Here is a 15,416-nt window from a genome sequence, read left to right as displayed (position 1 = left end):
AGTATTCTCCAATGGAAATCCTTCTCTCTTTACAACTGACTCCATATTGGTTTAGATTATCATTGCTGAAGGAGTCAAATTCTCTCAACAGCATTTATTTTATGATATATTTTCACCCTTCCAGTATAATAATAATATGTAATACGTATATTGAATAAAAGAGGACTAGCAACAGCTGGTAAGATGATTATCATTGGACAGTTCTATTTGGAATGCCTACTTTGGAGAGCTAGGAGCAGAAAACAAGCCAGTTTTAGGGAAAGTGCATGTCCCCCCCCCCCTCCCCCTCTGATCTGATGATCAAATGTCCAGCCTATAATGAATAATACCTAATAACCTGTGGTTGTAAACCAATGTAACCATTCTTTCATTCTGTTCTATATGACTTTGCTAGATTTAATTAAGGTTAATGTTAAGAAAGATGGGCCTGGAATGAATTATCACATTGCAAATTGAACAGTGAGTGAATAATGGAAGATGACTGTGGTCATAATCTGGTCAAAGGAATGTAAATGAAATCATTAACAGTTTAATTAGCACAGAACACTTATTGTCATTGATTCCCAAGATAGCAAGATGACCCAGAATAAGACAGAGGCTCCAAACAAATTAACCTGAAAGTGCATCATTCTAAAGACTGTAAATACTGCAATTATCCAGTCAGTGTCAGTAATTTTACTGCAGATTAAAGTATTTCCAGTATAAAAATATATTATATAAATCAATATCCTTCTCAATTAAAATAATACTATTACAATGAAAAATGGGTATATGCATAGTCATACATGAACCTCATGCAGCATGTATTCATCCTGGACAGGATATAGAAAAAAGGTGGCTATTTTGGTCTGTGATGTTGAAAAATGTGAAAGGGGATGTTCATTTCACCTATACCTAACTGACTTATTTCCAAGCAACTTTTTGAATTCTTAGCTAAAATGCTGTCTTGTTAGGGGTGACCGACCCTGGCAATCAAAAATTGCCACTGGGTGAAAGCTGCTATTTGTATTAGGAAAATGTGATGGTGCTGGCAAACTGAGGGGATACTGTATATAGTTACATAGGGTTGAAAAAAAGACCAGAGTCCATCAAGTTCAACCCTTCCAAGCAAACCCAGCACCCACAACCTATACTTACCAATCTATACTATCACATACATACACTATATATACAACCACTAATACTAACTGTAAATATTAGTATCACAATAGCCTTGGATACTATGCTTGTTCAAGGACAAATGCGGTACAAATGATGCCATTTGGGAGGGGGAGATGTGCCCCACTGATATACATTGTAGGAAAATTGAGGCTTTACATGTCCTTTAAAGCAGCCATAGATGGAAGTGTATAAACAGCTTTTGGGATAAAAAAGGACTGAATAACACATACTTATACATAAACTATAACAACATCTTTAATCTTTAAGTATGTGGACTATTCCAAGCCTGGAATTAGACTATGCACCTGTCTAGTATGTAACCATTTTGGAGAAGGGGGACCAGTTCCAGTAATATTTTATTGCGGTATGCACCGCTCGTCATTGGCTCATGATCTACTACTGTGCCAGCTGGTCTATATCCACCACCAACTCTACTAGACAAGGCTGGTTATGGTATGGAGATGGCTGCTGCATAGATGAAACCATAAAAAGCTAATATAAAGATGTAAACCTTTTGCACATAATTATATGAAATATATTCTTCCATTTACAGCAGTATCAATCTATCAAACAAACTCTCCATGGGCTCAAATAGCGTCAGAGGTTTTTTGTTGTATTCTAAAATAAAATATTTGTCTTATAATAATTATTCTTTGAATTTTTTTATTCAGCTGTATCCGTTGCTATGGCTACTAGTCCAGGTTATTTTTGTATCCTATTTTTATTTCTGTAGATTTCAAATTTGTTTATTGAAGCTCTGTAAAGTTAACATGCACTGATTCCTAATTATTAAGTTTATCAAGTTCAAACCTGTCAGATGACTCAATTCATATACTGTATATATACACATGCATACATATACCCACCTATCAATACACTCACATATGAAAATATTTATATGCATATAGAATCTATACTAAACTAAAGGTAGATCTAAAGGTTTCTATAGCCTGGGATATTGTGCTTGTCCAGGGGTGCCTCTGGTTTGCTGAACTTTTGTGTCTATGTCTTTTAATGTACTTCTGAAGAGTAACCATGTCCTCTTCCCAAGCACATTTTCTTCAGAGAAATCAAACCCAGTCTTGATAGTCTTTCCTCAAGTTTAAATCGTCCATCCCCTTTACCAGTTTAGTTGCACATCTCTGCACTCTCTCCAGCTCATGAAAATCCTTCTTAAGGGCCGGAGTACAAAACTGCACTATATAGTCAAGGTGAGGCCTTACCAGGGACCTATAAAGATGCATAATTATGATTTAATATCTTGGGTTAATAATTCTTTTTACCCAAAACTTTACTTTATTTGCTTTAGTAGAGCAGGGGTGTCCAACTCAATTGCACAGGGGGCCAAAATCCAAAACACACTTTAGGTCGCGGGCCGAACAGGATAAACATTTATTGAACACACTAAAACTAAACTTTTAAAACTTTGTCTTTTCAGCAATAATATGTAATATATATATATATATACACCACTGCCCATAGTTATATAGATCTCTTAATGATATTAGACTCAAGTATATTAATAGGGTCTGGGTGAGAGGAGACTACTAGAAAGAAGGTATGATCCTCCAAAGTGCAATAGTGCAAAACGCTCTGTCGCTACTTTGCTCGTGCGAATAGAGCCCTCAGGGGAGCTACACAATATAAAACTAAAGTCCCGGCCGGGAACTTACTTGAAATAGAAGTGGTTCCGTGCCGCTAGCTCACGCCGTTTGTTTGGCGGCATCACTACTGCAGCACTTCCTGCTTTTATGGATCCTTTTTCAGACCACTTCTTCTTGGCGTGTTAATCACAACCAATAATATATAAAATGATCTCGCCGGATATAATTACACGCCGGGCCGGATGTGGCCCGCGGGCCTTGAGTTTGACACATATGGCCTAGAGTTACACATCTGGTTGTACACAAAAAAACACAATTTCTTTCTAATCTAAGTATACCTCCAACATGTTACCATTTAGTGTATAACTCTCCATTATTTGCATAACTTTATATATATACTACATATATATGTGAGTATCCCCCACTGACATGTGTGATCCCCAGCCAATGTACTGGGGATGTAATGTCCCCTTGCAAGCATCTTCATTCCAGATAAAATAATCCCAACCTTGACAACCTAAGTTTTAACTGCATGATAGAAGTCTTTTTTATGAGTCACTTTTTTAGATATCTTATTAAATAGTATCTCTGTCCTGTTGTGCCAGGTTAGTCATGGGGGACTTGAGGATACAGGGAAAGGGAGGCACAACACTTGAACAGGCTTTGATAATATTTATTGCAAGCTTTACTTTAAGGGGCACATTTACTAATCCACGAACGTCCGAAAAACATCAGAATGCGTTTTTTTCATAATGATCGTTTTGTGATTTTTTCGTAAATTGACGCGACTTTTTCGTAGCCGTTACGACTTTTTCGTAAATTGTCGCGACTTTTCCGTAGCATTATGACTTGCGCGAATTTTCGCGACTTTTTCATAGCCTTCGCGCCGAGTACGAAAGTTTTGGATTCATTGAAGCTTCAGTATCGTGACTTTCCTTGGGCCAGGTTGGAGCTGCAGAGTGCCATTGAGCCCTATGGGAGACTTTCCTTGGGCCGGGTTGGAGCTGCAGAGTGCCATTGAGTCCTATGGGAGACTTTCCTTGGGCCAGGTTGGAGCTGCAGAGTGCCATTGAGCCCTATGGGAGACTTTCCTTGGGCCAGGTTGGAGCTGCAGAGTGCCATTGAGCCCTATGGGAGACTTTCCTTGGGCCAGGTTGGAGCTGCAGAGTGCCATTGAGCCCTATGGGAGACTTTCCTTGGGCCAGGTTGGAGCTGCAGATTGCCATTGAGCCCTATGGGGAGACTTTCCTTGGGCCGGGTTGGAGCTGCAGAGTGCCATTGAGTCCTATGGGAGACTTTCCTTGGGCCAGGTTGGAGCTGCAGCGTGCCATTGAGCCCTATGGGAGACTTTCCTTGGGCCGGGTTGGAGCTGCAGAGTGCCATTGAGTCCTATGGGAGGCTTCCAAAATCATGCAAAGTCTGAAAGTTTTGCCCGCCGTTTACAAGCATTCAATACGAAAAAGTCGCGTCAATATACGAGCAAATCGTAATGGCTACGAAAATGTCGCGACAATACGCGCAAGTCGTTTCCAATTCGAATTTTTCACATTCGGATTCGTGGATTAGTAAATGTGCCCCTATGTCTTGTGACCTGTTTCACTCAATATGCAGGTAGCATCTACTGGTCTGCTGTTTTAAACAAATATATATAGCTGGAGGCTATGGTTTATTAGACCTAGAACTAACTTTGGATCTGTTATATGGCAATTATCAAAGCAGAAATGTTCCCAAATCCTACTACAAGAGATGAGGGAGGAAAAACTTTGCTCAAGTGAACCTTAAGTTCAAGGGTTACCCCATATATAATAGCTGTATAGTTACAACAAATGCAGAAAGTTCAGTTGCTGCACTGTTTATCATCAAATAAAAATAACCGAAAGCAAAAGGGATCTAAAATCACTTCTTACCCGACAATATAATTAGTTATATTTTGTATTTCGAAGATCTTCAGTTTGTATCTATTAATTAATTGCTGGGAAGTTTAAGATATAAAATCACTCTAATTTAGGAGGAAGCTATTTAATTTTGCTTTTCTAATTAGCAAGAAAAACAAAGATATCATTTTAGTTGCCGATGGGAAAAGCAATTTTAATTTAACTCAGTTTCCTACAGCATATTAAGTACATCCAAAAAAGATGAATGCACATGAAAAACACCAGCAACACAAGAGCTTGTTCGTTGTTCCGGTGCTGTGGTACAAGATGACTTTCCCTCCCAATCTTCCACACTTTGCTGCAGATTTACTGTGATCCTACCAAGAACAAATACAGATTGAACTACTCAAATGTATAAAAAAATATAAATAAAAATAGAGCAGAGACAATTTGTCAAGCAGTTCTCATCAAATGGTGGCTGATATTTTATCACAGGAGTTTTCCAGCTGAGCCACAGAGCTATCAATGCCAATAGATCTCTAAGGGGACGGTCCAGGCATTGCTTGGAGTCTATTAGTCTGCTCAGAAAGGGACTTTAAAGAATCATGAGTATAGGGTATAGCAAAGCATTGCCAATAAACAATTAAAATGTTCAGAAAACACAGGGAATGGTTATTATTGCATTAATTAGAATACTTTGTAATTATCCAACAATACAGGGTTTAACATTTCTAACAAAGAATTCATGCCTTTGTACTTCTGCTTCTCAAAACTGGACATGGCAGATCCAATATGTATGTGGGTGAGTATGTGTGTGGGATGTATATATATTTTCAAAACATTAAAAAAATGACCCTCAGAACTTTCAGTCTCTATGGTAACTGAAGAGCAGAGCTGGTATGTAACAGGAAAACTGATGGATTATAAGAATAAAACTGGCATTAGACAATAGTATTTGCATTTTTACTAGAGAAAATTATTAAAAAATGAACAATGTACATTACAAGAGACCCGATCCCCAGCTTTAAAGGGGCTTGTTTACTAACCATTTTTGTATTTTAAACTCTATTCGGATTTTTTTCAAAAAAATGCTGCAACTTTTCCAAGATTTACTGTACCTTAAACGGCTTAAACTCTGAATTTGACAATTCGGTTAAACTTGCTAAGTTTTTTATGTAGAGGTCAATGGCAAAGGTCCCTTCCCTTGAAGTTTACTTTTGTCTCGAAACTTTAGAGATTTTGCTGGGTTTTGTCCCAAAATCAAGACTTTTCTGAATTGTCACAGCAACAATTCTAAAAAGTCTCTATTTTCACGACAATTCAAAAAAGTCAAGTTTTTTTGTGACATTTCCTTGCAACTTTTTTTAGTAGATATTAGACATTCGGGAAAACGAGTTTAGTCAAATTTGAAAAATGAGCGAATTTTAGTAAATCTGCCCCTAATAGTACACAGAATAAAACAGTACTTATGGTAAATGGGTAAAATCCCATTAATGTTTATAGAATACACAATGAAAAATTTACTGTATGTATAACTTTATAAAGCGCCACAAGGGTACGCAGCACTGTACAATCTTACAATATGCAAAATTTCACACAGGGAGGACAAGTGTTATAATACAATATATAAATATATATATTAGGGTGATTTGCTTCTGTATGTAAAAAATTGTGCAAGATAAATGCAGCAAACAAAAAATTTTTAGGTGATTTTTAGAAATGCCATAAAAACTTTGCCGTTTGGTACATTTTTCTGGGGGTCTGTGGGGGGGTAACAGCCTTTAATACGCTGAAACCGATTTGGCAGGCGAGAAAAATCAATATGCACTATTTTCATTTGAGGTTTGTATATACCACATACTTTGATAGATATATATATATATATATATATATATATATATAGCAAGACAATGAGCCGCATGTTAGAAAACTTTGTTAGAAAACAAAAATTTTTATTAATGAAAACGATCGTTTTCATTAATAAAAATTTTTGTTTTCTAACAAAGTCCCTGCGTCTGTGGCTCATTGTCTTGCTATATACATGGTTTTTGCAAGCACCTGGGGCATTTGATTACTATTAGGGTGTGCTCTGTTCTTTTCTGTATATATATATATATATATGCATATTGGGCATCTGTTAATTAGATCTCTGGCATTTATATTTAAGGTGATGTGTCACTGTATGCAAGATTTTGTGAGATAAATGGGGCAAATTGCAACATTTTTAGGTGATTTTCAGAATTGCCATCAACACTGGTGGTTTGGGGTATAAAGAAATATTGATCAATTTTGGATTTGTCTGCATGTGTACTTTCCAAAAATATATTGTTTCCAGGGGTCACCTTACTTGCAGCTGTTACCACACAAAATTGTCAGTGTGCTTGTGAATTGTGTAAATGTAAGCCATGAAATCAGTGTGCACAAGGTATATTTTGGGGTCTCTAAATGCCATGTACTTTGATAAGCCTATGTACATTGGGCATCAGACTGTTCAGTGGACCCTCAGGGAAATGTGTACTGTCAGAAAATATATAGTTTTCTGGGGTGAGTTCTTTTTTGTAGCTTTATCCCTCATATAATGATGTAAATGTGTTGATTTTGCAGAAACGGAAATGACAGAAATAATAGATCATATAAGTTAATTCCCGCCCCCCTTCGCCAAATATCTGCTGGAGGAATTGTAGAGGCACTGGAAACTTTCTACAGATCTGGTGGTCCTGTCCCAAATGAAAGCCTCTTTGGAACCAAATCACACTGCGCTGAAGTGCATCATGAAAGCGCTGAGGGACTGTGGAGCTAGCCAGGGCTTATTTCCCTCCAGTGCATGAGGAGTTAACCTGCTCAGCTACTGGGTGGGAAAGAAAGATTCACTGCTTGCTCCCCCCCCTCCCCTTTATCTGCCAGCTATCACAGCAGCGTCTCACCTCCTTTGCAGCACGGAGCGGCATCTCCCTCCCCCCCCCCCCCCCGTCTAAGCGCATTTAGCTAGAGAACTATAGGCCCGTAATTTCACTTAATTCATATGTTTATGTTTCCTTTCAGGTTCTGATTCTTCAAAAAAAGAAAAAATATTTTTTTTTATTAAAATATCTGATATACGATATATATATATATATATATATATATATATATAGTTGGTCTGTCACAGCAAAGGGCGGGGGATGGTCCTTGGCCATTTAATTTCGGGTGTTTGGTGGTTTCCACATGCCCACTGCATTTGCAGTGGCCGGCATTCGTTATAATAACAAAAAAGTTTGTTGTGAAGTTGGGAAAATTTGAAATACATGGCAAGGACTATTTCTGATGTTGGATTCTTTAATAAAGCTGTGGCCGAACCCCACCCACAAAAAATTGATATCAGCGTGTTTCTCGTGTCATGTGTTTATATTGGGAAGAGAAGGTTGGAAGGGAGGGAACAAGTCTCCGCAGTCTTATAGGGATGAGTACATTTTTCCGCCAGGCACAGATTCCCTGTGTAATTCCACATTTCACCTTGTGATTCTTTTTTTAATTTCTGTGCAAATTAAGCATGTTAAAGTTGCAGTTGTGTAACATGCAGTTTTGGTGCAGTGAAATGGGACAGATTTGCTCATCACTACCAGCTTATTTTCACTGTAACCAGGATCAACATTCCAAAAACACCTGCCTTGGTTTGACTAGGAATATTAATCACAATCCCACTGATACAATATAGATGTGCACAACTGTACCTTCTACAACATATCCTGTTTGTAGCTAGAAGGTCTGCAGATGAGCAAATCCGACCCATATGACTTTGCTGAAAAAATTGCAAAACTGCCAAAAATTGGCAAAATGGGGGAAAAAACTTTGACATACAACTTTCTTAGATGACTGCAACTTCTTTCCTCACTCATCGAATTTTCATGTCGGCAAATTTTTGCAGCCAATGTCAAAATGTGGAATTTTACACTAAATCCTGCTGAAAAAATGTTCTCATTGCTAATTCCCTCCATACAAGCCATAAAACAAACAAGTAGTAATAAGAATTGAAGCAAGCATCAAAGTATCAAAGTGACCTTGGGAAGTATATTATGCCCTCTGACATGATTAACTCATATGTGCTCATTGCACAATACCTCCTGCTCATGACTTTCCCAGAGTCTCTTCTAATTCTTCCTCTCTCTCTACTTTTTATCCTTTCCATCTCCTCCAGGTACTCCCTTCTTTTCTCTCTTGTCTACTTTGGTTTGTTACTGGCAAAGTACTGTATAGTATTTTATACCATTGCTATTTTGTTTTCTTTAAAGTGAAACTTCAATAAAAATAAAGCTATATACATAAATGTTGTGCATTTAGAAGTAAAATAAATATACAGCCATATACACAAGAACACCAGAGAAACAGTTTACTCACATATGATTTTGATGAAAAGGGACATAAAGGAAATAGTTGCCTGGCTTTTACTAATGTTTTGTACTTTTCAAACAGCAGTGCAGGCAAGCTTGACTTGGGTGAGGGTTTCATTGGTAATGCACTATAATTTATGGTTTTAAAATAAATGACTGCAGCTTTGCACACTGCAAGTATTACACATTATACTACCTGCAATGGAGTGAATTTAACTAAAAAAAGTTTGTATTCATTTTTCTGCCCAGTAATTCATGAATTCAGTATTTCAGTGTGTAAATAACTAATGTGTATGATCTGTGTGTGTATATATATATATATATATATATATATATATATATATATATATGGTATATATGTGTTAAAAGTGAAAACAGTATTAGCTTTGGTTAACAAACTGAGGCCTACTTTGTTTGAAGCATGTGGCTCAGTTGTGCTGGGAGTATGTTTTAAATGGTGCTGAAACAATTGCTTATAGAAAGCTATGTTTGCCACAAGTGTATATAAAAGTGTGTGCATAAAACTACTTTGTTTCTATACAGAACATTGCAATTGTTTGTATAAAGTAAAGTTGAATAAAGCACTTACCTGGAGCTCTCAGAGAAGCCATTTCCTAAAGGGGTGGGCAGCCTCTCTGAATGAATATTTATAGGTAGATGCTGACCACCGGGGGCAGCATGGAGCAGTTTGGAGGCTATAAAAGCTGCAGACTGGACACTTTTGGGAGTTTGTGTCAAGCCTTTGTAAGAGGCAGTTATGTAGCTTCAGGAGTGTGTTTGTAGGATTATGGTTGGCCCCTGTTGGTAAAAGTCTGTATTGCACAGACTTTTTTGTTTTTTTTTCTGCATTTGATAATAAAGCACAATATTTCCACTGAAGATCTGTCTGGCTACTGAACACGCACGTGCCCAGTGACACTACTGAAATCTTTACATAGCTAATCAATACTGCTGTTATCTAATTTTAACTTCACATTTAATGCCTGCTTCTGTTATCAATGGTCTAAATAAATTTGTAATCCATCATTCCTTTTGTTGTATGATCCATCATGACTTTCACCTGCTCAATCATAAAGAGAGCAGTTTTGTTTTCTGTTCCAGGCATGGGAGCCAAGAACTTCTTTGCATCCTTTATTTAAAACACTTGTTCTGGATATTCAGTGTATTAAAGGGGACCTGTCACACTTAATAATTCCAATTATATATATATAAATCTTGAAAAGGACCGACACTCCAATTTGCAATAAATTAAATGTAGTTTTTGTGCTAAGTTGGAATGGGGGTCCTTTTGAAGACTTCTGTATGTCATTTTGACCTGCAACCACAGCTGATTAACCAGTTCATATTTGAGTGCAGCTGTCCCCATAAATAGAGCACTACCTATGAACGGCAGCACTGTATTCATCAGGACCTGCAGGGGGAAGTAAATTGGGCTAAGCAAACTGGATTTCTTTAACTGGTGAGGGGTGTAGGACACAGCCAAACCATGGACAGAATTGTTCCCTGAATGAACAATTCTGCACCCATTTGTACTCTTGCACTTTGGCCATGGTCATTATAAATGACCCCCTTATACCTCACATGGTTCATAATATCACTTCATGATCCTAATCACACTTTTTCCAATGGAAATTTTGAGGCTTTATTTGAAAGGGCAAAAAATGTTGCACCAGAGTTTTTCTAAACATTTTGCAAAACATTTTGAAATGGGCCATAATCAACTGCAAGTGTGTTTCACTAAACATAGTGTGACTGGTCATTTATCAACACTGGGCACATTTGCCATGGGGCAGTAACCCATGGCAACCAGAAATTGTTGCATTCATTGTTCTACTTGCAGCTGGCTGAAATGGCTGGCTGATGGAAAATCATGGCTGGCTAATTTTCACTCTGAGCATTTGAATATTTCACAGCAAACAACATGTCTAAATATTTCTAGAATTTCATTCATTATAAAAATGTAAATCTTTATAGAATACAATGTTTATGGTTCAAATGCCATCTGTTAAAGTTCATATGGGTGTAGATTCCATGAGCTCGAATCCCGAATGGGAAAAATTCAGATTGGAAACGAAAATTTCTTCCGAAAAAATCGTATTAGTCATGATAATGTATTGGCGATCCGAAAGTCACAAAATTTTCGTACCAAACGATTGTAAACAGCGGCAAAACCGATCCGATTTTTTCGCGCTAAAAATATGGAAAAGTCACGCAAGTGCCAAAAAAGTTGTGCAAGCATCGAAAAAGTCACGCAAGGTACGAAAAAGTCACAGAAAATACGATTGGACCAATTGAGCGAACAGTAGGAGCGTTCATGGATAAGTAAATGTGCCCCCAGGTGTCTGTGCACCTTCCTAAAGTATAAATTTGAATAGTAAAGAATAAAACAGCTCCAAGCAGTAATTAACAAATTGCATGTCTTTTTCACTTAGCAGTGTAAATGTAAATCTTTATAGATAGTTATTATATCATTAACAGTAAATATAAAATATCGAAATTTCTGTTTCTTGGAAAAAAAATCCATCTTGAAACAATGTCAGCCCAGTTATTTCTTGTGGAAGCAGATAAAGCAATGCAACGTTTTTGGGCCAAAATTAATTAGTATAATGGAAAAAAACAAGGATGTTCTTTTAGGAAATGATGTGCTTCTGTAACTCAGTAATGTTTTGTTTCTGAGGCTGCAAACATCTCCAGACACCTTGGCAATCTTTCTTTCCACAGTTGGGTTCACAATATTAAGACAGAAGAGAATTATTCCATAAACAGATTTACTAGAGGCTCAAAAACAATACTTAACTCCCAGCAAGATGTTTGGATTATCAAATGTATTAGATGCATAAAGCTGCTATGGTTCTGTTGTGACTCATTTCTTTTTTTTTCTAAATCTTAAGGGCTTATTTGTTATGGATTGAACTGGGAAATCCAGAAGGACTTACAGCAGTTTTGGGTTATTTTACAATCATTGGATCGTTGCTGCTGCCCTGGGGGGTGTGCATATGCAGTAGAGCAATACTTTTGTTTATCGTGTCTATGTTTGGCTTTTACTTTACTGTGCAAGACTACAGCAGATGCAAGGGATCCCTGGGAGAGTCAAATAGATGATGGTCCGGTGTTTACTAGGGTAGTCTAACAAATCGCCTTCCTCCTTAAAGATTATGGTGTTTCTTCTACTTCTTCTACTAAAACATTCCCGATTGTCAGGAAAGTCTTTAATGAAGTGAAATATTAATCAAAGTTGAGCTTTAAGCAGTAATGCCGTTCTGCCCTATGCAGTAGCAGTGCTCAATGTTATTCACCAGTGCTGATGAGCATTATCACCTCTTCAAATTCTTGCTCCCCATGTCAAACTGCATGCAGAGAGAAAGGATTTGGACTTTTTTCAGCAATCTGTAAGTTTCCAAATGCAAACAAAACTTACAGCCAATCAGTATTCAATGTCATAAACAAATAAATTAGCTTGAAAAAAAGTTGATATCCTGTTATATGCATAGCATTGCCTCACTAAACATGAAAATGAGGAAAAAACCATCTGTTTGGAAAAGTCCCTTCGGCAAGCTAACAACGTATTTCTTGGAATCAGTTTCTAATTGAGGTTTGCAGTGACCAACTGTCTCTCTAATGACTGTCCTTGGCAAGCGTCTGTCTCAGCTTTTATCAGCATCTTTCACACAGACTTATTTACCTGAAGCAGAAACATGGTTCCCATAAACCCATAGCTCAGCCCAACGGGTCATCTCCTTTGCGAACATGAATATCACAATATCACAACAGAGGGAAAGTTAAATTCTGTCATAGAGCCAGCTGGTGTTGACAAGGGGTAAAGTTGGTTGGTTCAACTTCCTTTCAATGTCCATTCTTAGCTAATCATTTTCTGTTTTGGAATTGGAGTTTTGGTTATTCCCATTTGCTATGCAAGGCGCTTTAGCTACCTGTGTATTATTATATTGCTCTGCTAATTTAGAACTTCAGTTTTAAAAAGATTGTGAATGTCTTGTAGTCATAATGCTGGTTGCTCAGATGTCAAACCAGTCTCCTGGGGGTGGGAACATTTTGGTTACACTATCACAGGGATTGGTTGAAGGCTTAAGGTTTATCCACTCTCCCATGGTTTGGGGTCGAAGAGGACAGTTATCCATTTAAAGAATACAGCTTTTCTCTAATGTAATTGGGATAACATTTAATAACTATGATATGTGTTTATAGCATTGAGTGGAAATTCAGATAAAGTGACATCTATTTTTCAGCATTGCCCTTGTCAAGGCAATTACATGATAAATCCTGTCTCCTGTAAAGAAAAAAATATTATTATTATTATTATTATTATCATCATCACACAAATGTGTCCCTTTCTCTCTATGCCTTTCTCTGCTTTAACACACCCATTACTGAGCACAAAGTAAGCAAAACTGACTCTGGCAGAAAATGCCATTTTATAAGAGCATTAGCAATGCCCTTTTCCTCCCTTCCTCATAGGAACAATTTATATAGCAGGAATACATTCATCCCTTCAGTGCAATATAAGAGGTGCTAAAGCATTGAACTGAGTTGCATGTCTGATATCAGCTCATTGGCAAAGGTCCCCTAATTGATTATTCATAACATTTTTAAAAAATAAATACACTGTAAGTAATTGGCTAGCATCTACATCATTTCCTGCTACAATGTCCTTAGGAGTTTGAATTGTGCTTTGGCTGTTACCTATGTAAAATGTTACCAGTCAGCATATTTTCAACCACAATTTTCATCTTTTCATTACTTGCATTACCACAGTTAACACATTTCTGTGTTCTGCAAAGACCTTACATTTTATACCAAAGATTTTGTAAGTGCAGTAATACAGAAAAGCAATATGACAACAAGTAATAGCAGCAAAAGATTTATAATTAAGAGAGAGAGAGAGGTACGCAGACAAGTACAGTGAAAAGGGCTGGGCTTGAGTGAAAAGTTGCATATTAAACATATTTTTTTTTAAAATATATCATTTTTTAAGACCCACTGGGCAGGGAACCATTACTTTACACCTACAGTAAAGGGAAACTATGCCTTCATCCTTTTGTAAAAGGATGACTTTTTACAAAATAATACCAAACCAACATATCAGTAAATATTGCCTTATTACATGTTTTACCTTAACCCACCATTTTCTGATGGTCTGTGTCACCCACTGATCACATGACAGGAAAAAGGTTCTGACTGTAACAGGAAGTATGGGAGTAAAAGACACAGCTCTGTCCATTTTATGTCTTTGTAGTAAACACAGTGACCTATATGAGCTAGAGGGTTGGACTTAAAATGGCAGTTTTCTTTATGGGATTATCCCATTGCCCTTAGTTATATATTTTATGTACAATAATTAAGGTGCAGGTTTTTTTGTTCCTTTATGTGCTCATTTTATCCTTTATTTATAGAGCACCAGCATATTCTACATTATATATCATTCCACCATGATTTCCAAAGGAGTGCCTTAATTACTGATATATATAGGTATATTATCCGGAATTCTCGGGATCTCGGGTGTTCTGTATAATTTGGATCTCCATACCTTAAAGTGGACCTGTCACCCAGGCATAAAAATCTGTATAATAAAAGCCTCTTGCAAATTTAATATGAACCCCAAACTCATTTTTTTTATTTACACATCCATACCCGTTATAAAAGCATTTAAAAATCCCAACTGTCAATCATATATTGCTTGCCCCGCCTCTATGCCTTAGGCATAGAGGTGGGGCTGGCAGTTACTTTCACTTTCAATTCAGAACTTCTTAGATGTTGCTGCCCTCCTCACATTCCCCCTCCCTTCTCACAATGTAATTTTGTAACCAGTGCATGGACATGGGCATCAGGTCCCCCATATTGGCACAGAAATAAGATTTTGACAGGATGCAAAGCTTCCCTTAATAACAGTGTCCACAAAATGGTGCCGGCCTGCTTGCTGCAATTCCTGTGAATTCCATGGATGAAGAAAATAAGATTAAACTAATTTACTGTATATGGTGTAAGTGAAGTTTACTTTGCTTGACAAACACAATTGAAAACAATCTGGAATTATTTCTTAGGGTGACAGGTCCCCTTTAAGTCTCCTAAAAATCATTTAAACATTAAATAAACCCAATAGGATTGTTTTGCCTCCTACAAAGACTATTTATAGCATAGTTAGGATCAGATACAATGTACTGTTTTGTTATTACAGAGGAAAAGGAAATCATTCTTAAAAAATTGAATTATTTGATTAAAATAGAGTCTATAACAGATGGCTTTCCTGTAATTTGGAGCTTTCTGTAAAACAGGTTTCCAGATAACGTATAATTCCATATCTGCAGATGTATACATTTTTATATATAGTTGCACAGCAGCTCTGTGAGGATGTGTTCACTGAAGCAAGAAAAGCCAGCACAAGTTTTGCTCTTGAT

General features: G+C 37.1%; 1 long non-coding RNA gene across 1 annotated transcript in view; it reads right to left on the bottom strand.

The window, feature by feature from the left end:
- Positions 1–9,617, bottom strand: part of LOC108648387 — a 91,870-nt gene extending 82,253 nt beyond the window's left edge. The window contains exon 1 of the long non-coding RNA XR_001925232.2: positions 9,596–9,617. This is a non-coding gene — a long non-coding RNA (uncharacterized LOC108648387). The remainder of the gene's footprint in view (positions 1–9,595) is intronic.
- Between the last annotated feature and the right edge of the window lie 5,799 nt (positions 9,618–15,416).

The sequence above is a fragment of the Xenopus tropicalis genome, chromosome 8 (assembly GCF_000004195.4).
Source record: "Xenopus tropicalis strain Nigerian chromosome 8, UCB_Xtro_10.0, whole genome shotgun sequence".
In the NCBI taxonomy this organism is placed as follows: Eukaryota; Metazoa; Chordata; class Amphibia; order Anura; family Pipidae; genus Xenopus; species Xenopus tropicalis.
This window is presented reverse-complemented; position numbering and strand designations above follow the sequence as displayed.